Consider the following 23,508-nt stretch of genomic DNA (forward strand, 5'->3'; position numbering starts at 1 on the left):
TAAAAACAAAGGGGAATGAAAATTACAGGAGAGTATTTTGTGTACTAAGAAATATAGATTTAGGCAATAAGTCCACAGGGTTAACAGGATATAGTTAGAAACAGAACCTATAAGATTTTTAGGTAGTAGTATGAATGAGAACCTATATAGGAAGTTGCAGGTAATACTAAGAATGATACTATAAAAGGAAGTTATAGGTAAGGTAACAGGAGACTGCAGAAATATAAAGTTTAGATAATATGCCCCAGTCAGGATTTTAGTAACAGGATAACATAGAATAGATATTACAGATAAATAAAGAAAACCTATAACTGAAAATTATAGGTTACAGGTAAAACAAAATACGACAGAACTAAACAGGAGTATAAATGATATAGTAATACAGATGTCATACATTTCGTTAATAAGCTTCTTTTGGGTTGCAGGTTGTATAGCAGTTTTTTGGATAAATGAATTGTTTTAGGATAATTGTAATTGTCTAGCAGGGTGTGGACTCATAGCAGGTTGAACTGATATGAGAGGCAGGTGAGAGTAAGTTTGTTCAGACTAGTGGAGAAAACTGGTTTTGTGGGCAGAAGGGTATCCTAGCTGTGCTATAGCTAGTGGGATTATTCTACATTTACAGGACTCGTATGGAATACTATGGAAAGCAACTTCTCCCCTCTTCAGCAATAGGAATCCAGACTACTAAGCGGTCCAGGTCTCAGCAAGACTAAGGGTAACCGTAACATTTGGTGGCAGCGGTGGGATTATCCTGGATTTCCTAGGAGAGGTGCGGAACGGATGGAGAGCGCTTACGAAAAATTGAAGCGTACAACCCTAAAGGATTTACTTGAAAGCAGAGGAGGGTACGCCAGCAACCGGCCAAGGAGAGAGTTGATCACAGAACTGACCGAACTAGATCAGAGCTTCACAATGGCAGAAACACCGACCACAAATAGTGACGAAAAGACCAGGATTGTTCGGGAAAGGCTCCCACTATACGGGCCGAACCCACCCATAGAACTGGTGCAGCAGTTGATGGCAGAGGCGGACGAGGATATACAAAAGGCTCGAGCCCACAAACTCAACCTAGCAAACGCACACCGCAATGCTGAAGCCCCGCAGGTAATCATTCCTGTCGAAAATGCTGGGAGGCCCAAGATACCCTATGCGGCATTTCGACCCTTCCTAGAGAGCGAGACAGGAATATATGAATACTTGGCGGACTTCGAAAGACAATGTGCCCTGCACCAGATTCCCCACAGAGAGTGGCCCACGATATTGTCCGGGAAACTATCCGGGCGAGCCCTGGAAGCCTTTCGTACTCTGGGTGCTGAGGAAGTGACACAGTATGCGCTAGTGAAAGAGACACTGTTAAGACGGTACGCTGTAACTCCAGGCACGTATCGCCGACAGTTCCGGGGCACGAAAAAGAAGCCTAACGATACCCATATGGAATGGGCGCACCAAATGCGGAGAGCGGCAAATCACTGGATGAGCGGCAGTAAAGCTGTGACTGGTGAGGAAATTTTACAATTGTTTCTCTTAGAACATTTTTATAATGGCATGGAGCAGCAGGGGAAGGAATGGCTGCGAGACAGGCAACCTTCTACCCTAGAAGAAGCAGCCAAATTGGCCGATGAACATTATGACTCTCGTCTGCACGAACCCACGAACTACCGAGCTCCAGCACGGGTCGAGCCCAGAGAGGTTTACCGTGCACCCCCTCATGCTGAATTCCGAGCCCCGGTGCCCGCAGGACCACCCAATAACAGCTCTGATCGTCCCAGACCGGCTTGCCACCGATGCAAGAAACCAGGGCATTTCATGGCTAGCTGCCCCCTTAATACGCACCAGACACACAGGAATTACAATTACCCCTCTGGGTCATATCGTCCTGCCCGGGCCCTCTGTGTTAACCAAGAGGCCCCTATGGAGGAATATTTGGGGCCGCTTCACGAGGCGGACCCTGTATATGCTGCCTCAAACAACCGCCAGCACCATCGGCAGAAGGTATGGCTCGAGGGGCGATCTACCGAGGGATTGAGAGACACAGGTGCTACTATCACACTGCTACAGAGCCATTTGGTGCCAGAGCACAAGCGATCAGGGCAGACTGTGGCCGTTAGAGTGGCGGGGGGATGTGTACAAAATTCCGACAGCTAAAGTGCATCTTGATTGGGGAGCGGGAAAGGGGGCTGTGAACGTGGGCATAATGGATAATTTACCTGCCGAAGTACTACTGGGCAACGATTTGGGCCCCATGACTTCTGCCTATGATCCAGTATACAACAACGAGGCGAACCCAGTGACTACCCGATTCCAAGCCCGGACAGAGTGAGAACTCTCACCAGTGCGGGAGACACAGGTAAGACCTACCCCGACCTTGCCTGACATGTTAGGCCCCATACCCTGGGACACCCCCGATGCTTTCGAGACAGAGTCTAAGACTGACCCGACCTTACAAAAGTACCGAGAACGAGCAGAGACCGGAGGGGGCGGGGCAGATAACGAAACATTTTTGTGGGAAAAAGGGAAACTATACCGCTTGACAGAGAAAAAGGGACAATGTAGACGACAGCTGGTAGTGCCCCACAAATACCGTCGAGAAATCCTCAAGATAGGACACGACATCCCCTTGGCAGGCCACTTAGCTGTAACCCGTACACTACACCGCACTACCCACACGTTCTTTTGGCCAGGGGTACACGCTGACTTTAGGACTTACTGTAATACTTGCGATGTGTGTCAACGAGTAGGAAGGCGAGGCGATCACCCTAAAGCCCATCTAGTCAATATGCCCATTATAGAGGAACCCTTCAGCAGGGTTGCTATTGACCTAGTAGGACCACTGGCCACCCCTAGTCCCTCCGGTAAGCGCTACATCCTTACCGTAGTGGACTACGCTACCCGATACCCAGAGGCTGTCGCCCTATCCAACATCCAAGCGGACACGGTAGCGAATGCACTAGTACAAGTGTTCTCGTGGGTAGGATTTCCAAAAGAAATCCTGTCCGACCGAGGCACCCAATTTACGGCCGAATTGACCCAACAACTCTGGCAGGTGTGCAAAATTAAGTCCCTCCTGAGCTCCCCATACCACCCCCAGATGAACGGACTTTGTGAGAGGTTCAATGGGACCCTCAAACAAATGCTCAAGACGTTCACTCAGGAATACCGAGACTGGGAACGCTTCCTGCCGCACCTCCTATTTGCGTATCGGGAGGTGCCCCAGGAAACGACAGGGTTCTCTCCCTTCGAGTTGCTCTACGGAAGAAAGGTACGGGGACCCCTAAACCTGATCCGGGAGCACTGGGAGGGAGAGATAGAAACTGACGGTGTCCCCATTGTGCCATACGTGCTGGAACTCAGAGACCGAATGGAGCAATTAGCCAAATCAGTGCAGGCTAACCTCCAGTCGGCCCAGAGAAGACAGAGGGTATGGTACGATCGGGGGGACCGAAGGAGAATCTTCACCATAGGACAAAAGGTGTTAGTACTTAAGCCTGTGAAGACAGACAAATTGCAGGCATCCTGGCAGGGCCCCTACCAGATCGTAGAGAAACGGGGAGACACCACTTATGTAATAGCCAGCTGCCACGACAACAATCTGAGGAAGACGTTCCATGTAAACATGCTCAAAGAATATTTGGAGCGACCCGAGAACGTGACGGCCGTATGTTGTCCCCCTCAGGAAGACCCCGACAGTCTACCCATTCCCGACCTATTGGAAAAGAGTCCCTCCACAGATATAGTAGCCCAGGTTCAGATAGGAGACCGACTTAGCCCCACTGAAAGGGAGCAGCTTAACCGACTCCTACAGTCTAAAAACCTCACTTTCTCCCAGAAGCCAGGGTACACTACCTTAACCACACACCAGGTAGATACCCCCGGACAAGCTCCCTTACGCCAGGCCCCGTACCGAATCCCCGAGGCAGTTAGGACAGGAATGAAGAAGGAGATCGATGAGATGCTCCAACTCAGGGTAATTGAGCCCTCCGATAGTCCCTGGGCCTCCCCGGTTGTTCTGGTACCCAAAAAAGATGGGACAAGCCGGTTCTGCGTAGACTATCGGAGGCTCAATGAAAAGACAGTGACGGACGCTTACCCTATGCCCAGGGTAGACGAGCTACTCGATCGTATAGCCAGGGGAAATAACCTGACCACTATTGACCTCTGCAAGGGTTACTGGCAGATTCCCCTGGCCCCGGAGGCTATCCCCAAGTCGGCATTTGTCACCCCATTCGGCTTATACCAGTTTAAGGTGATGCCGTTTGGGATGAAGAATGCCCCAGCTACATTCCAGCGCTTGGTTGATAGACTCCTGGATGGCTTCCAGAGTTTTGCTTGCGCATACCTGGACGACATAGCGATCCACAGTGCGTCCTGGGAGGACCACTTAGCTCACGTAGGAATGGTTCTGGATCAGATCAGGGCTGCTGGGCTGACTCTGAAGCCAGAAAAATGCCACTTTGGGATGGCCGAGGTACAGTACCTGGGTCACCGGGTGGGGTGTGGGAAACAGCGACCAGAGCCGGCCAAGATAGAAGCTGTCGCCAATTGGCCTACCCCCATCACTAAGACTCAGGTCCTAGCCTTCCTGGGCACGGCAGGGTACTACAGACGGTTTGTACCAGACTACAGCACACTCGCCAAACCCCTGACTGACCTGACAAAGAAAAACTTTGACCTCGACAGGTCCTGTGGTCTCCCCACTGTGAAACGGCCTTCCAGGCGCTCAAAAATGCTCTTATTAATGCTCCTGTCTTGGCAGCCCCAGCCCTTAACAAACGTTTTATTGTCCATACAGACGCTTCCATGTTCGGGCTGGGAGCCGTCCTCAGCCAAGTAGGTGAAGACGGAGGGGAGCATCCAGTTGCCTACATCAGCCGGAAGCTCCTGCCCCGCGAAGTCAGTTATGCAGCGGTCGAAAAGGAGTGCTTGGCTTTGGTGTGGGCATTAAAGAAATTGACTCCCTATTTATATGGACAAGAGTTCACTCTGGTCACCGACCATAACCCGTTGGTGTGGCTAAACCGTGTCTCAGGCGATAATGGCAGGCTATTACGTTGGAGTTTATCGTTGCAACCCTTCAATTTCACCATCACCTACAGACCTGGAAAACAGAATGGCAACGCCAACGGGTTGTCCAGACAAACAGACCTCAGCCCAGCATAACCAGCGGTCTGGACAGCCTTAGTCTGCCCCGAAAAGGGGTCAGACAGTGTCTGCCAGAGTGTTCCACAAAAAGGGAGCACTGTTACAAAAACCTTATTTCACTGTGTGCCTTTAAGTGCTATTTTCACCTTTCTGTCTTATTTGCAGCCGTTCGTATGGTTCAGCACGAATCCTTTGTATAAACGTATAGGTGGCCGCCATTTCGGGACTTTGCACGTGTTCGCGGCCATCTTACCTTACAAAAGTACCGAGAACGAGCAGAGACCGGAGGGGGCGGGGCAGATAGCGAAACATTTTTGTGGGAAAAAGGGAAACTATACCGCTTGACAGAGAAAAAGGGACAACGTAGGCGACAGCTGGTAGTGCCCCACAAATACCGTCGAGAAATCTTCAAGATAGGACACGACATCCCCTTGGCAGGCCACTTAGCTGTAACCCGTACACTACACCACATTACCCAGGGGTACACGCTGACGTTAGGACTTACTGTAATACTTGCGATGTGTGTCAACGAGTAGGAAGGCGAGGCGATCACCCTAAAGCCCATCTAGTCAATATGCCCATTATAGAGGAACCCTTCAGCAGGGTTGCTATTGACCTAGTAGGACCACTGGCCACCCCTAGTCCCTCCGGTAAGCGCTACATCCTTACCGTAGTGGACTACGCTACCCGATACCCAGAGGCTGTCGCCCTATCCAACATCCAAGCTGACACGGTAGCAAATGCACTAGTACAAGTGTTCTCGTGGGTAGGATTTCCAAAAGAAATCCTGTCCGACCGAGGCACCCAATTTACGGCCGAATTGACCCAACAACTCTGGCAGGTGTGCAAAATTAAGTCCCTCCTGAGCTCCCCATACCACCCCCAGACGAACGGACTTTGTGAGAGGTTCAATGGGACCCTCAAACAAATGCTTAAGACGTTCACTCAGGAATACCGAGACTGGGAACGCTTCCTGCCGCACCTCCTATTTGCGTATCGGGAGGTGCCCCAGGAAACGACAGGGTTCTCTCCCTTCGAGTTGCTCTACGGAAGAAAGGTACGGGGACCCCTAAACCTGATCCGGGAGCACTGGGAGGGAGAGATAGAAACTGACGGTGTCCCCATTGTGCCATACGTGCTGGAACTCAGAGACTGAACGGAGCAATTTGCCAAATCAGTGCTGGCTAACCTCCAGTCGGCCCAGAGAAGACAGAGGGTATGGTACGATCGGGGGCCCCAAGGAGAATCTTCACCATAGGACAAAAGGTGTTAGTACTTAAGCCTGTGAAGACAGACAAATTGCAGGCATCCTGGCAGGGCCCCTACCAGATTGTAGAGAAACGGGGAGACACCACTTATGTAATAGCCAGCTGCCACGACAACAATCTGAGGAAGACGTTCCATGTAAACATGCTCAAAGAATATTTGGAGCGACCCGAGAACGTGACGGCCGTATGTTGTCCCCCTCAGGAAGACCCCGACAGTCTACCCATTCCTGACCTATTGGAAAAGAGTCCCTCCACAGATATAGTAGCCCAGGTTCAGATAGGAGACCGACTTAGCCCCACTGAAAGGGAGCAGCTTAACCGACTCCTACAGTCTAAAAACCTCACTTTCTCCCAGAAGCCAGGGTACACTACCTTAACCACACACCAGGTAGATACCCCCGGACAAGCTCCCTTACGCCAGGCCCCGTACCGAATCCCCGAGGCAGTTAGGACAGGAATGAAGAAGGAGATCGATGAGATGCTCCAACTCAGGGTAATTGAGCCCTCCGATAGTCCCTGGGCCTCCCCGGTTGTTCTGGTACCCAAAAAAGATGGGACAAGCCGGTTCTGCGTAGACTATCGGAGGCTCAATGAAAAGACAGTGACGGACGCTTACCCTATGCCCAGGGTAGACGAGCTACTCGATCGTATAGCCAGGGGAAATAACCTGACCACTATTGACCTCTGCAAGGGTTACTGGCAGATTCCCCTGGCCCCGGAGGCTATCCCCAAGTCGGCATTTGTCACCCCATTCGGCTTATACCAGTTTAAGGTGATGCCGTTTGGGATGAAGAATGCCCCAGCTACATTCCAGCGCTTGGTTGATAGACTCCTGGATGGCTTCCAGAGTTTTGCTTGCGCATACCTGGACGACATAGCGATCCACAGTGCGTCCTGGGAGGACCACTTAGCTCACGTAGGAATGGTTCTGGATCAGATCAGGGCTGCTGGGCTGACTCTGAAGCCAGAAAAATGCCACTTTGGGATGGCCGAGGTACAGTACCTGGGTCACCGGGTGGGGTGTGGGAAACAGCGACCAGAGCCGGCCAAGATAGAAGCTGTCGCCAATTGGCCTACCCCCATCACTAAGACTCAGGTCCTAGCCTTCCTGGGCACGGCAGGGTACTACAGACGGTTTGTACCAGACTACAGCACACTCGCCAAACCCCTGACTGACCTGACAAAGAAAAACTTTGACCTCGACAGGTCCTGTGGTCTCCCCACTGTGAAACGGCCTTCCAGGCGCTCAAAAATGCTCTTATTAATGCTCCTGTCTTGGCAGCCCCAGCCCTTAACAAACGTTTTATTGTCCATACAGACGCTTCCATGTTCGGGCTGGGAGCCGTCCTCAGCCAAGTAGGTGAAGACGGAGGGGAGCATCCAGTTGCCTACATCAGCCGGAAGCTCCTGCCCCGCGAAGTCAGTTATGCAGCGGTCGAAAAGGAGTGCTTGGCTTTGGTGTGGGCATTAAAGAAATTGACTCCCTATTTATATGGACAAGAGTTCACTCTGGTCACCGACCATAACCCGTTGGTGTGGCTAAACCGTGTCTCAGGCGATAATGGCAGGCTATTACGTTGGAGTTTATCGTTGCAACCCTTCAATTTCACCATCACCTACAGACCTGGAAAACAGAATGGCAACGCCAACGGGTTGTCCAGACAAACAGACCTCAGCCCAGCATAACCAGCGGTCTGGACAGCCTTAGTCTGCCCCGAAAAGGGGTCAGACAGTGTCTGCCAGAGTGTTCCACAAAAAGGGAGCACTGTTACAAAAACCTTATTTCACTGTGTGCCTTTAAGTGCTATTTTCACCTTTCTGTCTTATTTGCAGCCGTTCGTATGGTTCAGCACGAATCCTTTGTATAAACGTATAGGTGGCCGCCATTTCGGGACTTTGCACGTGTTCGCGGCCATCTTACCTTACAAAAGTACCGAGAACGAGCAGAGACCGGAGGGGGCGGGGCAGATAGCGAAACATTTTTGTGGGAAAAAGGGAAACTATACCGCTTGACAGAGAAAAAGGGACAACGTAGGCGACAGCTGGTAGTGCCCCACAAATACCGTCGAGAAATCTTCAAGATAGGACACGACATCCCCTTGGCAGGCCACTTAGCTGTAACCCGTACACTACACCACATTACCCAGGGGTACACGCTGACGTTAGGACTTACTGTAATACTTGCGATGTGTGTCAACGAGTAGGAAGGCGAGGCGATCACCCTAAAGCCCATCTAGTCAATATGCCCATTATAGAGGAACCCTTCAGCAGGGTTGCTATTGACCTAGTAGGACCACTGGCCACCCCTAGTCCCTCCGGTAAGCGCTACATCCTTACCGTAGTGGACTACGCTACCCGATACCCAGAGGCTGTCGCCCTATCCAACATCCAAGCTGACACGGTAGCAAATGCACTAGTACAAGTGTTCTCGTGGGTAGGATTTCCAAAAGAAATCCTGTCCGACCGAGGCACCCAATTTACGGCCGAATTGACCCAACAACTCTGGCAGGTGTGCAAAATTAAGTCCCTCCTGAGCTCCCCATACCACCCCCAGACGAACGGACTTTGTGAGAGGTTCAATGGGACCCTCAAACAAATGCTTAAGACGTTCACTCAGGAATACCGAGACTGGGAACGCTTCCTGCCGCACCTCCTATTTGCGTATCGGGAGGTGCCCCAGGAAACGACAGGGTTCTCTCCCTTCGAGTTGCTCTACGGAAGAAAGGTACGGGGACCCCTAAACCTGATCCGGGAGCACTGGGAGGGAGAGATAGAAACTGACGGTGTCCCCATTGTGCCATACGTGCTGGAACTCAGAGACTGAACGGAGCAATTTGCCAAATCAGTGCTGGCTAACCTCCAGTCGGCCCAGAGAAGACAGAGGGTATGGTACGATCGGGGGCCCCAAGGAGAATCTTCACCATAGGACAAAAGGTGTTAGTACTTAAGCCTGTGAAGACAGACAAATTGCAGGCATCCTGGCAGGGCCCCTACCAGATTGTAGAGAAACGGGGAGACACCACTTATGTAATAGCCAGCTGCCACGACAACAATCTGAGGAAGACGTTCCATGTAAACATGCTCAAAGAATATTTGGAGCGACCCGAGAACGTGACGGCCGTATGTTGTCCCCCTCAGGAAGACCCCGACAGTCTACCCATTCCTGACCTATTGGAAAAGAGTCCCTCCACAGATATAGTAGCCCAGGTTCAGATAGGAGACCGACTTAGCCCCACTGAAAGGGAGCAGCTTAACCGACTCCTACAGTCTAAAAACCTCACTTTCTCCCAGAAGCCAGGGTACACTACCTTAACCACACACCAGGTAGATACCCCCGGACAAGCTCCCTTACGCCAGGCCCCGTACCGAATCTCCGAGGCAGTTAGGACAGGAATGAAGAAGGAGATCGATGAGATGCTCCAACTCAGGGTAATTGAGCCCTCCGATAGTCCCTGGGCCTCCCCGGTTGTTCTGGTACCCAAAAAAGATGGGACAAGCTGGTTCTGCGTAGACTATCGGAGGCTCAATGAAAAGACAGTGACGGACGCTTACCCTATGCCCAGGGTAGACGAGCTACTCGATCGTATAGCCAGAGGAAATAACCTGACCACTATTGACCTCTGCAAGGGTTACTGGCAGATTCCCCTGGCCCCGGAGGCTATCCCCAAGTCGGCATTCGTCACCCCATTCGGCTTATACCAGTTTAAGGTGATGCCGTTTGGGATGAAGAATGCCCCAGCTACATTCCAGCGCTTGGTTGATAGACTCCTGGATGGCTTCCAGAGTTTTGCTTGCGCATACCTGGACGACATAGCGATCCACAGTGAGTCCTGGGAGGACCACTTAGCTCACGTAGGAATGGTTCTGGATCAGATCAGGGCTGCTGGGCTGACTCTGAAGCCAGAAAAATGCCACTTTGGGATGGCCGAGGTACAGTACCTGGGTCACCGGGTGGGGTGTGGGAAACAGCGACCAGAGCCGGCCAAGATAGAAGCTGTCGCCAATTGGCCTACCCCCATCACTAAGACTCAGGTCCTAGCCTTCCTGGGCACGGCAGGGTACTACAGACGGTTTGTACCAGACTACAGCACACTCGCCAAACCCCTGACTGACCTGACAAAGAAAAACTTTGACCTCGACAGGTCCTGTGGTCTCCCCACTGTGAAACGCCCTTCCAGGCGCTCAAAAATGCTCTTATTAATGCTCCTGTCTTGGTGGCCCCAGCCCTTAACAAACGTTTTATCGTCCATACAGACGCTTCCATGTTCGGGCTGGGAGCCGTCCTCAGCCAAGTAGGCGAAGACGGAGGGGAGCATCCAGTTGCCTACATCAGCCGGAAGCTCCTGCCCCGCGAAGTCAGTTATGCAGCGGTCGAAAAGGAGTGCTTGGCTTTGGTGTGGGCATTAAAGAAATTGACTCCCTATTTATATGGACAAGAGTTCACTCTGGTCACCGACCATAACCCGTTGGTGTGGCTAAACCGGGTCTCAGGCGATAACGGCAGGCTATTACGTTGGAGTTTATCGTTGCAACCCTTCAATTTCACCATCACCTACAGACCTGGAAAACAGAATGGCAACGCCGACGGGTTGTCCAGACAAACAGACCTCAGCCCAGCATAACCAGCGGTCTGGACAGCCTTAGTCTGCCCCGAAAAGGGGTCAGACAGTGTCTGCCAGAGTGTTCCACAAAAAGGGAGCACTGTTACAAAAACCTTATTTCACTGTGTGCCTTTAAGTGCTATTTTCACCTTTCTGACTTATTTGCAGCCGTTCGTATGGTTCAGCACGAATCCTTTGTATAAACGTATAGATGACCGCCATTTCGGGAATTTGCACGTGTTCCCGGCCATCTTACGTACGAACAGCGGTGTTTGCCAGCAATCGTCTGGAACTGAAAACGGAGACGCAAACAGGCGAACAACGCTGAGACCTCCAGGATAGCATAACTTCGTGCTGGACCTACCGAACGGCCCACCGTTCGGTAGGACGATTACTCTTCGCATGGGGAATACAGCGACCCCCGGGATAACTATGGGTGGCAATGGGTTCGTGGAGTTTTACCGTACGAACAGAGACCAACTGCAAGGCCTAAACGTGTGGAACTATTTTCGGCTAGAAAGTCTGTGCGGTCGGTCAAAACTTTGGAAACCCATAACTCCCGAACCGTTCATCCGAACGGGCTGGTTTCCGGATATGTTGCTCCCCTGAACAAGATCTATACAGCGATGTAGGATTTAAAGGGGTACCCCCTGGTTTTGGGGTACATCCAGAACTTGGTCGAAAATATGTACTGTATAATTGGTTTAACTGTTTATCTGAGGGGAGGAGATGTGTGGGAGGTACCAAATGTGTGATTGGTGATTTTATGCCTCCCCTGGGAGTGTCCTGTTTGCATGTAACCACAATAAAAAGCAGGCTGGGCATCCCAGTCCTCAGTTCTTGTTTGACCCTCAAATCGCAGCCTTGACTCGTTTTGTGGGCAGAAGGGTATCCTAGCTGTGCTATAGCTAGTGGGATTATTCTACATTTACAGGACTCGTATGGAATACTATGGAAAGAAGCTTCTCCCCTCTTCAGCAATAGGAATCCAGACTACTAAGCGGTCCAGCTCTCAGCAAGACTAAGGGTAACCGTAACAAGCTCCAATTCAGCTCCTAGCCTAGCTATCTTCCTGCAAATGTAGAGTATCTCTGGCATTCTTAGCAGAGCTAGTAATCAGCATTTCCCTACAACATGAGTCGAGGCTGCGAGTTGAGGGTAAGAAGACTGGTTTATTGAACGGAAAGGCATTGCTTATATACACATTTTCAGGCCAGAGGCACACCCCTCTGGACCTGATGGTACACCGTGTTACAAGGAACAATAACCAATAAGGACAAAGTGCAGCTTTTCAAATGCTCCCCTCTATCCTGGAGATAATTAGCTTAAATGGTTACAGTAACTTAATTACTCCAGGTATAGGCAATATTCTGGTTTTGCAATTACACTAAAAAACACATAAAAATCTATAACTCATACAATATATTGTTTAACTTATACATTCCACATATTCCCAGACAGCTTTCATCTGAGCGCACAAGATATCCGAAAAGCACTCATATCTCACGAATTGGATGGGAATGCAATGGGGATAAAGTTTGTCTCACGGGGTGGTTCGGTAAAAGTCAACCCAGTAATCAGCTCCACAATTTTCAGGCTTATGGTCGGTCTAGCCTCCAGAGTCTCAAAGTACTGAACGGCACGGTGTTCATTGATTTAAATACGAACGGACGAGGTTTTGGCGAACCCAGCAGGGTTTGTGAACAATAGTGTCCGAGAATGGTACCAGTAGGTTGACGACCGAGTCCTGCTGGGCTTTCGGCAGTTAAAGATGGCTGCCGCCACGTGTTCATGCATACAAACGGTGACCACCCTGCTGATCGATAATTCAGCTGTGATTAACCACAAACCTCAGATTCTGGGCGGTTAATAAGGGGCACACTCCTCAAGCAGGGTGGTCAGTCGTTCGGTAATAGGTTCAGTAGTTTGTTCAGTAATTTAGAGGTGAACGGGGTTAACAAGGTAAAACCGCAGATTCTGGGCAGTTAATAAGCGGCACACTCCATACAAATGACCTGGGGACGGTTTTCGTGGGTTTTATTATAGCAATATAAACAGCAAAATGTAGAAAACGTGGCAGACAGAGGGTACTTTGTAACAGGTGGTTTCCCCAGTGTCCAGTCTGGAGGCTGAAACTGTTGGGGTCTGCCTCTACTGGCCCAGCCCCCCTCCTGTGCGGTTCCTTTCCTTAGTGGGAGGCAGTGACTCACGGGTGGTACTTCCACACAGCGCTGACGAAAATCAAGGGGCCACAACATGTGACCAGACCCCTGCTTACAAAATGTTAGGGTGTCTTAACATAAATCTGCACTAGAATGCCAAAAACCTGACATGTAGATTATTTACTAGCATGTAGGTTACATGTCGGCTCTTAGCATGTATATTACATGCAGCTTCCTTGCATGGTAAGCCACATAGTTCCTAGGATGCAGATTTCCTGTTATTTACTAACATGTAAAAGACTTTTCTAGTGTGTAGATTACATGTTACATCTGCAATCTGTATATTTTTGTTTTGTCTTTGCGTATATCTTGTCTGTTCCCAGGTCCCTGTGTATGTCTGGTATTTACAGTTGCTCTAAGAGAACCCCTGTTCATTTTTGTGTCTCTCCACAGACTACTTGATCTTTGGATTATCAAATACAATGCAACGCCTGCAACCTACCCAGCCAATGCGCTCATTGGACACGCACCGGATGATTGTATGCCTCCCTTCCTGCCATGTAGCAGACACAGAGACCAACTAAATCCTAGTTTAAGTGCTTTTGGGGTCGGTTATTCTATGTACAATAATTTATAAGGAGTAAAATACAGACCACCAACCAGAACAAAAAATGAAATATGATTCAAGCAAACATATGACCAAATTATAATTAGGGTTTAATAAATAAAGATGGGATAAAATGATTTGGATACAAGGTCATCAGGCTAGAAACAATATATTAATTGGAGTTTGATCATATATTAATTAGCAGTGTACAACCAACCAGCATTAATCCCACAGTTTGTGCAACCAACCAGCATTGATCACACAGTTTGTACAACCAACCAGCATTGATAACACAGTTTGTACAACCAACCAGCATTGATCACACAGTTTGTACAACCAACCAGCATTAATCACCTGTTTGTACAACCAACCAGCATTAATCACACAGTTTGTACAACCAACCAGCATTGATCACACAGTTTGTACAACCAACCAGCATTAATCACACAGTTTGTGCAACCAACCAGCATTGATCACACAGTCTGTACAACCAACCAGCATTAATCAAACAGTTTGTGCAACCAACCAGCATTGATCACACAGTTTGTACAACCAACCAGCATTGATCACACAGTTTGTACAACCAACCAGCATTGATCACACAGTTTGTGCAACCAACCAGCATTAATCACACAGTTTGTACAACCAACCAGCATTGATCACACAGTTTGTACAACCAACCAGCATTGATCACACAGTTTGTACAACCAACCAGCATTGATCACACAGTTTGTACAACCAACCAGCATTAATCACACAGTTTGTGCAACCAACCAGCATTGATCACACAGTTTGTACAACCAACCAGCATTGATCACAGTTTGTGCAACCAACCAGCATTGATCACACAGTTTGTGCAACCAACCAGCATTGATCACACAGTTTGTACAACCAACCAGCATTGATCACACAGTTTGTGCAACCAACCAGCATTGATCACACAGTTTGTGCAACCAACCAGCATTGATCACACAGTTTGTACAACCAACCAGCATTGATCACACAGTTTGTGCAACCAACCAGCATTGATCACACAGTTTGTACAACCAACCAGCATTGATCACACAGTTTGTGCAACCAACCAGCATTGATCACACAGTTTGTACAACCAACCAGCATTGATCACACAGTTTGTGCAACCAACCAGCATTGATCACACAGTTTGTACAACCAACCAGCATTGATCACACAGTTTGTGCAACCAACCAGCATTGATCACACAGTTTGTACAACCAACCAGCATTGATCACACAGTTTGTGCAACCAACCAGCATTGATCACACAGTTTGTACAACCAACCAGCATTGATCACACAGTTTGTGCAACCAACCAGCATTGATCACACAGTTTGTACAACCAACCAGCATTAATCACACAGTTTGTGCAACCAACCAGCATTGATCACACAGTTTGTGCAACCAACCAGCATTGATCACACAGTTTGTACAACCAACCAGCATTGATCACACAGTTTGTACAACCAACCAGCATTGATCACACAGTTTGTGCAACCAACCAGCATTGATCACACAGTTTGTGCAACCAACCAGCATTGATCACACAGTTTGTGCAACCAACCAGCATTGATCACACAGTTTGTACAACCAACCAGCATTGATCACACAGTTTGTGCAACCAACCAGCATTGATCACACAGTTTGTACAACCAACCAGCATTAATCACACAGTTTGTGCAACCAACCAGCATTGATCACACAGTTTGTACAACCAACCAGCATTGATCACACAGTTTGTACAACCAACCAGCATTGATCACACAGTTTGTACAACCAACCAGCATTGATCACACAGTTTGTGCAACCAACCAGCATTGATCACACAGTTTGTGCAACCAACCAGCATTGATCACACAGTTTGTGCAACCAACCAGCATTGATCACACAGTTTGTGCAACCAACCAGCATTGATCACACAGTTTGTACAGACAATCACCAAATTATACTGCAGTCAGTGGAGAGTAGATCTTTACTTTTATTTAGATGTGGGATTAAGACACCTAAATATCTTTATTACATTTCCAAGCCAATTATTGTAGTGAGATGGGAGATCAATGGTAGGACTAGGGACAGTTAAAGAGGAACTTTGGACATCCAGAATTAAATTTCAAACATCGTTATATAAAAGTGGTGATTTGATGTTGTCTCAGGAACTATTTCTTTCATTTTGTCTGTTTTTTCAGTTTACAAAATAATCAATAGTTTCTATTTTTATTCTCTCCAAATGGTAATTTCAATTTGTGCCTGTCACTAAGAAATAATTCTAAATCATATTTATGTAAATTTTAAAATTCTTATGTTTCCAATAAAACGCTCATATACGGACCATTTATGAAGCTTGCAATAAAATGATATGTATAACTTCACAACATAACAAAACATAAATAGCACTTGTGACGAGCCCAAAAGTCACCTGCTCTGTACCCCAAATCGATATGCACATTTAAATAACTGGAGTTTTATAGTATCACTCCAACGGCCATTAAAGTGTCAGCTCACCTCTCATGGCAAACCTCACACTAACAATTCACCTTGCTTCCTTCTGCCACAAGGTAAATAATCTCTAATGAAATAGAGAGGGGTATTTTTATAATCTCCTACACACTTATTAAAAAACTTGATAGGGAAGACAAGCCGTGTCAATCGCACTGCCTCTGCACATGTTCCCAGTGTAACAGATCGACGGGCACCCCGACTGGGTACCTCCGTTGAAGGATGCTCCTAGCGCTTCCTGAGGCTCCAAGCACTGCAGCAGACACCACAACCACCGAACCGGAGAAGCATATGAATGCTCTCAAGCATATGAAAACTGTAAACAGCTGAACAGGAAAAGCATACAATCAGCTTACACTCCTGGCAATCAGCATACAATCTAATTCTCCCAATAACGAGACGACACTTCATTTTGAGGTCAAGCAGAACTGACCGTACTGGCACATACAGCCTCTTTTATTCCCAATCCCCAAACCTAGTACTGCCCACAGGGTTTTACAGAACAACAAATCAATATGTACAATACACACAGACACTCCCACACAAAATCCTCCCCTCTGCCTGTGATATGATTACTGAACACAATGGGTAATATAATTATCACAGACCGAGAAATACAGTTTTATAAAACATATCACAGGGACCCGAAAAAACATGCAATAACCCCATATAAAGTATATCCTCAGAACCGGGGGATCTGGGTGAACCACATATCCAAAATTCACCCAGATCCATTCAGTAGTTTGGAAGATACAGTTTAATGCAGATTCCGCAGAACATATACAGGCTATATGAAAAATAATCACTGTATAATGTGTCCCCTGTTGTATAGTTTAAAACTACTGCACGATGTCTTTGTGCACCAAATACCGGCGAGATGGCACCGTGTAGAAAAGTCTAAACAATGTCTGTGAGTTAAAATGGCCGCCATCCATTGTTCTCACCATGTGCTTCATCCATTGTTCTCACCATGTGCCTCTGATACATGAAATGGTGGCCACCCAGTAACTCCACAGTATGTCCCCAGTTGGTTCTTAAAGGACCAGTAGCAGCATAATACAATACAACATGCCCAAATCCTGTATTTAAAGGGTCAAATCTCCCAGGGGCCATAGTCAGCAGGCAGGAGGCGGGCAGACAGGCTTCTCCAATGCCCAGTGGCGAGGTTGGTTCCGCCACACCCAGTAATGGATCACTGTCCTAAATCATTCACAGGCAGAACACATCTACTCATAGTAACACTTCATTCACACTCCCACAAAACTATACACACCACAGTCACAAACATCACACTCTTACTTATTATAGACCTTGCCATAAAACAAGCATACATATGCTCATGCAGGAGGAAGACGCTATCAAGGACTAGACTGCTCTATTTTCAGGTGGGCAGCATGACCTCTCGTAAACCTATCATTGCATCCATCCAAAAACCATCAACCAACCAACTGATAAGGTCACGTGACCCTACTAGTGCACCCACAGAGCCTCTAGGTCTAAGGGAACATTATCATTTAAGAATGATACCCATGGTACAAATCCTCCAACTTACCATAAAAGGTGCATGTTTCAGAATGAATCGGATTTTGTCGAAATTTGCCAAACTGGAAGGTTTTACATTTCTAAATTGACAGAAAATGAAACTAAAATGAAGGAATCCGTAATAAATAGAAGAACCTTTTGGGGGGATTCATTTGTTTTGATCTATCTACTAAAGAGCTAAAAGACCAAGATTAAAAATATACCATTTAGATCTTTCAGCAGTTTAGCGGATAATTCCTTTAATGTTACTTATCTCTATTCATTCCACATAAGGGATAATGGGTGTCCCAATTCAGAAAATGGATGACATTTTTGGTCGAAATTCGCTTTCCCAAACCAAACAGGAAAAATAAATAAATGAATAATGACTGTGCAGACCTTGTGCAGATCTCTAACTGTCATAATAAATTGTAGGATACTCTATTAAACCTACAGCCCCATGCATCAAATAACTAATTAAAAGACTCCAATATATCAACCATTGCTACAACATTGCACACTAAACGATATACATATATACAAAATACCAACAAAAACAGTCAATGAGAACTCTCAGAACAATTAGAGAGTTATTTTTCATTAGTTGGCTACAGATGGCTTGTGGCTTTAAGATGCAAAAGAGTAAAAGGTCCTCATATATGCGGACAAGTTTTGCACTAGTGCAGAAATACTCCATAGCTACACACTACAATATACAGATACACAATATCACATAGATACACACTACAATACAATACACAGATACACACTACAATATACAGATACACACTACAATATACAGATACACAATATCACATAGATACACACTACAATACAATACACAGATACACACTACAATATACAGATACACAATATCACATAGATACACAATACAATACAATACACAGATACACACTACAATATACAGATACACACTACAATACACAGATACACACTACAATATACAGATACACAATATCCCATAGATACACACTACAATACACAGATACAAACTACAATACAATACAATACACAGATACACACTACAATATACAGATACACACTACAATACACAGATACACACTATAATATACAGATACACACTACAATACACAGATACACACTACAATATACAGATACACAATATCACATAGATACACACTACAATACACAGATACACACTACAATATACAGATACACACTACAATATACAGATACACAATATCACATAGATACACACTACAATACACAGATACACAATATCACATAGATACACACTACAATACAATACACAGATACACACTACAATATACAGATACACACTACAATACACAGATACAAACTACAATACAATACACATATACACACTACAATATACAGATACACACTACAATATACAGATACACAATATCACATAGATACACACTACAATACAATACACAGATACACACTACAATATACAGATACACACTACAATATACAGATACACAATATCACATAGATACACAATACAATACAATACACAGATACACACTACAATATACAGATACACACTACAATACACAGATACACACTACAATATACAGATACACAATATCCCATAGATACACACTACAATACACAGATACAAACTACAATACAATACAATACACAGATACACACTACAATATACAGATACACACTACAATACACAGATACACACTATAATATACAGATACACACTACAATACACAGATACACACTACAATATACAGATACACAATATCACATAGATACACACTACAATACACAGATACACACTACAATATACAGATACACACTACAATATACAGATACACAATATCACATAGATACACACTACAATACACAGATACACAATATCACATAGATACACACTACAATACAATACACAGATACACACTACAATATACAGATACACACTACAATACACAGATACAAACTACAATACAATACACAGATACACACTACAATATACAGATACACACTACAATATACAGATACACAATATCACATAGATACACACTACAATACACAGATACACACTACAATATACAGATACACACTACAATATACAGATACACAATATCACATAGATACACACTACAATACACAGATACAAAATATCACATAGATACACACTACAATACAATACACAGATACACACTACAATATACAGATACACACTACAATACACAGATACACACTACAATATACAGATACACACTACAATATACAGATACACAATATCACATAGATACACACTACAATACACAGATACACACTACAATACACAGATACACACTACAATATACAGATACACAATATCACATAGATACACACTACAATACACAGATACACAATATCACATAGATACACACTACAATACACAGATACACACTACAATACACAGATGCACACTACAATATACAGATACACAATATCACATAGATACACACTACAATATACAGATACACAATATCACATAGATACACACTACAATATACAGATACACAATATCACATAGATACACACTACAATACAATACACAGATACACACTACAATATACAGATACACACTACAATATACAGATACACACTACAATACACAGATACACACTACAATATACAGATACACAATATCACATAGATACACACTACAATACACAGATACAAACTACAATATACAGATATACAATATCACATAGATACACACTACAATATACAGATACACACTACAATATACAGATACACAATATCACATAGATACACACTACAATACACAGATACAAACTACAATAAAATACACAGATACACACTACAATATACAGATACACACTACAATACACAGATACACACTACAATATACAGATACACAATATCACATAGATACACACTACAATACACAGATACAAACTACAATACAATACACAGATACACACTACAATATACAGATACACACTACAATATACAGATACACACTACAATACACAGATACACACTACAATATACAGATACACAATATCACATAGATACACACTACAATACACAGATACAAACTACAATACAATACACAGATACACACTACAATATACAGATACACACTACAATATACAGATACACACTATAATACACAGATACACACTATAATACACAGATACACACTATAATACACAGATACACAATATCACATAGATACACACTACAACACATGGATACACACTACAATACACAGATACATAGTATAATACATAGCTACACACAATAATACATAGATACTCCTAGCAGGCTGGCCGGATTTTGGGTCATAAACAACAGAAACAGTTCTTTCTTCCAATATGCCAATATAAGGAAAGCTTTATTTAGCCCCAACTGAGCCACAGCAAAACATGAAAACCAAACTGCACTCCTACTCCACACTGAAGACTAACATAGAGTACCTATCTATGGCAGTGTTGACACAGACCTTTTTAAAAAAAGTCTTTGTGTGTAACTTACCATTTTTTATAAAAATATTAAGGTCTAAAAAATTAATTTGATCTCTACTATATTCATGGGTCAAAATTATACCTCTATTATTTGTATTTAAATTAGTAATAAAAGAATTGAGATCGTCTTCAGTACCATCCCAAATAAAGAAAAGATCATCAATGTACCTGAAAAAGGAGACTAGGTTTCACTTCGGACTCCAAGAAATCCTAGGTGGGGATAATACCACCAGCGCTATTTTAAAGGAGCAGTGTACCTGCTCCTCCATTGTGAGTACCTATTTTATTTCTTTCATTTAACCATAGTTTTATATCCAGTGTACACTATTGGTTGTCTCTCTCTACCCGAGTGTTTGCCATACAAAGGGCGAAGAAAACACACCTAAGACGGAGGACACCTACTGCATATCCCATAAGCGGGGATCCAAACCGCTGCACGCCCTCTACACCAGAGCAGGTTTTTGCTCTTTTAAATGTGAGTTTGCATTCTAGAGTTTTATCTATTTTTATTCCCTTTATTTTTAACAATACTACACTATCTGGCTTCCTTTATATACCCTTTGTCTCTTACATATGAGTGGATCCACAAGGAAGAACTAAACAAGGAATAATATTACGGACTGAACATTGATATACCAGACGACCACATCAGATCGATTTAGCTAAGACTTTTTTCTTTTTATATATTTATATATATTTATTTTTTATTTTTTATTTTCAATTTTATATTTGGACTATCTGTTTATTATCTTATTTATTTTTATTAGGCGCAGCTCTTATTCCTATTTGCTTTTATTGTGTTACTGTCAAGGGTCTTTGAGGGATTCCCTTATAGAGTTGCTGCCTCCTGTGTTATCCAGCGCTTACTCATTTTTCTGTTATAACACATAGATACATACTATAACATATAGATACACACTATAATACATAGATACACACTATAATACATAGATACACACTATAATACATAGATACACACTATAACACATAGACACACACTTTAACCCATAGATACACACTATAATACATAGACACACACTATAATACATAGATACATACTATAACACATAGATACACACTATAACACATAGATACACACTATAACCCATAGATACACACTATAACCCATAGATACACACTATAACCCATAGATACACACTATAACCCATAGATACATACTATAATACATAGATACATACTATAACACATAGATACATACTATAACACATAGATACACACTATAACACATAGATACATACTATAATACATAGATACATACTATAACACATAGATACACACTATGACACATAGATACACACTATAACCCATAGATACACACTATAACCCATAGATACACACTATAACCCATAGATACATACTATAATACATAGATACATACTATAACACATAGATACACACTATAATACATAGATACACACTATAATACATAGATACACACTATAATACATAGACACACACTATAATACATAGATACACACTATAATACATAGATACACACTATAATACATAGATACACACTATAATACATAGATACATACTATAACACATAGATACACACTATAATACATAGACACTGTAACGGATCGCCTGGCACCCCGACTGAGTACCTCCGTTAATGGATGCTCCTAGTGCTTCCTGAGGACTCCAAGCACTCTGTCAGACACCACAATCACCGAATCCGAGAAACCTTTAAATTCTCCCAAGCATATGAATGCTGTAGACCATTGAATAGGAACCATACGAATAGGCTTGTACTCCTAGCAGTCAACTGGAACAGCATACAATAAATCCTTCCCCCAATAATGAGACGACACATCACTTTGAGGGTAAAACAGGAACTCTGGACTGGCTCATCCAGCCTGGCTTTTATTTCCAACTCACACATACAGGCCACACCCAGGGGGAGGCATAAAATAACCAATGACATAGATGTCACCTCCCACACATCCCCTCCCCTTAGTGTGACACATAATCCCATTATTCATACAGTTTAAAATATACTTTTTACACAATATTTATAACTTCAAAACCATACATCACATTCACACAAAATTACATATCCACAATCAATCCATTCAGGGGAACAACATATTAAAAAATGGCATGAATCAGACCAGGGGTTCAAAAGTTACTAAAAGTATATTTTAAAACCCCTAGCTTTCCAGGGCCT

Source organism: Pelobates fuscus, chromosome 1 (genome assembly GCF_036172605.1).
Source record: "Pelobates fuscus isolate aPelFus1 chromosome 1, aPelFus1.pri, whole genome shotgun sequence".
NCBI lineage: Eukaryota > Metazoa > Chordata > Amphibia > Anura > Pelobatidae > Pelobates > Pelobates fuscus.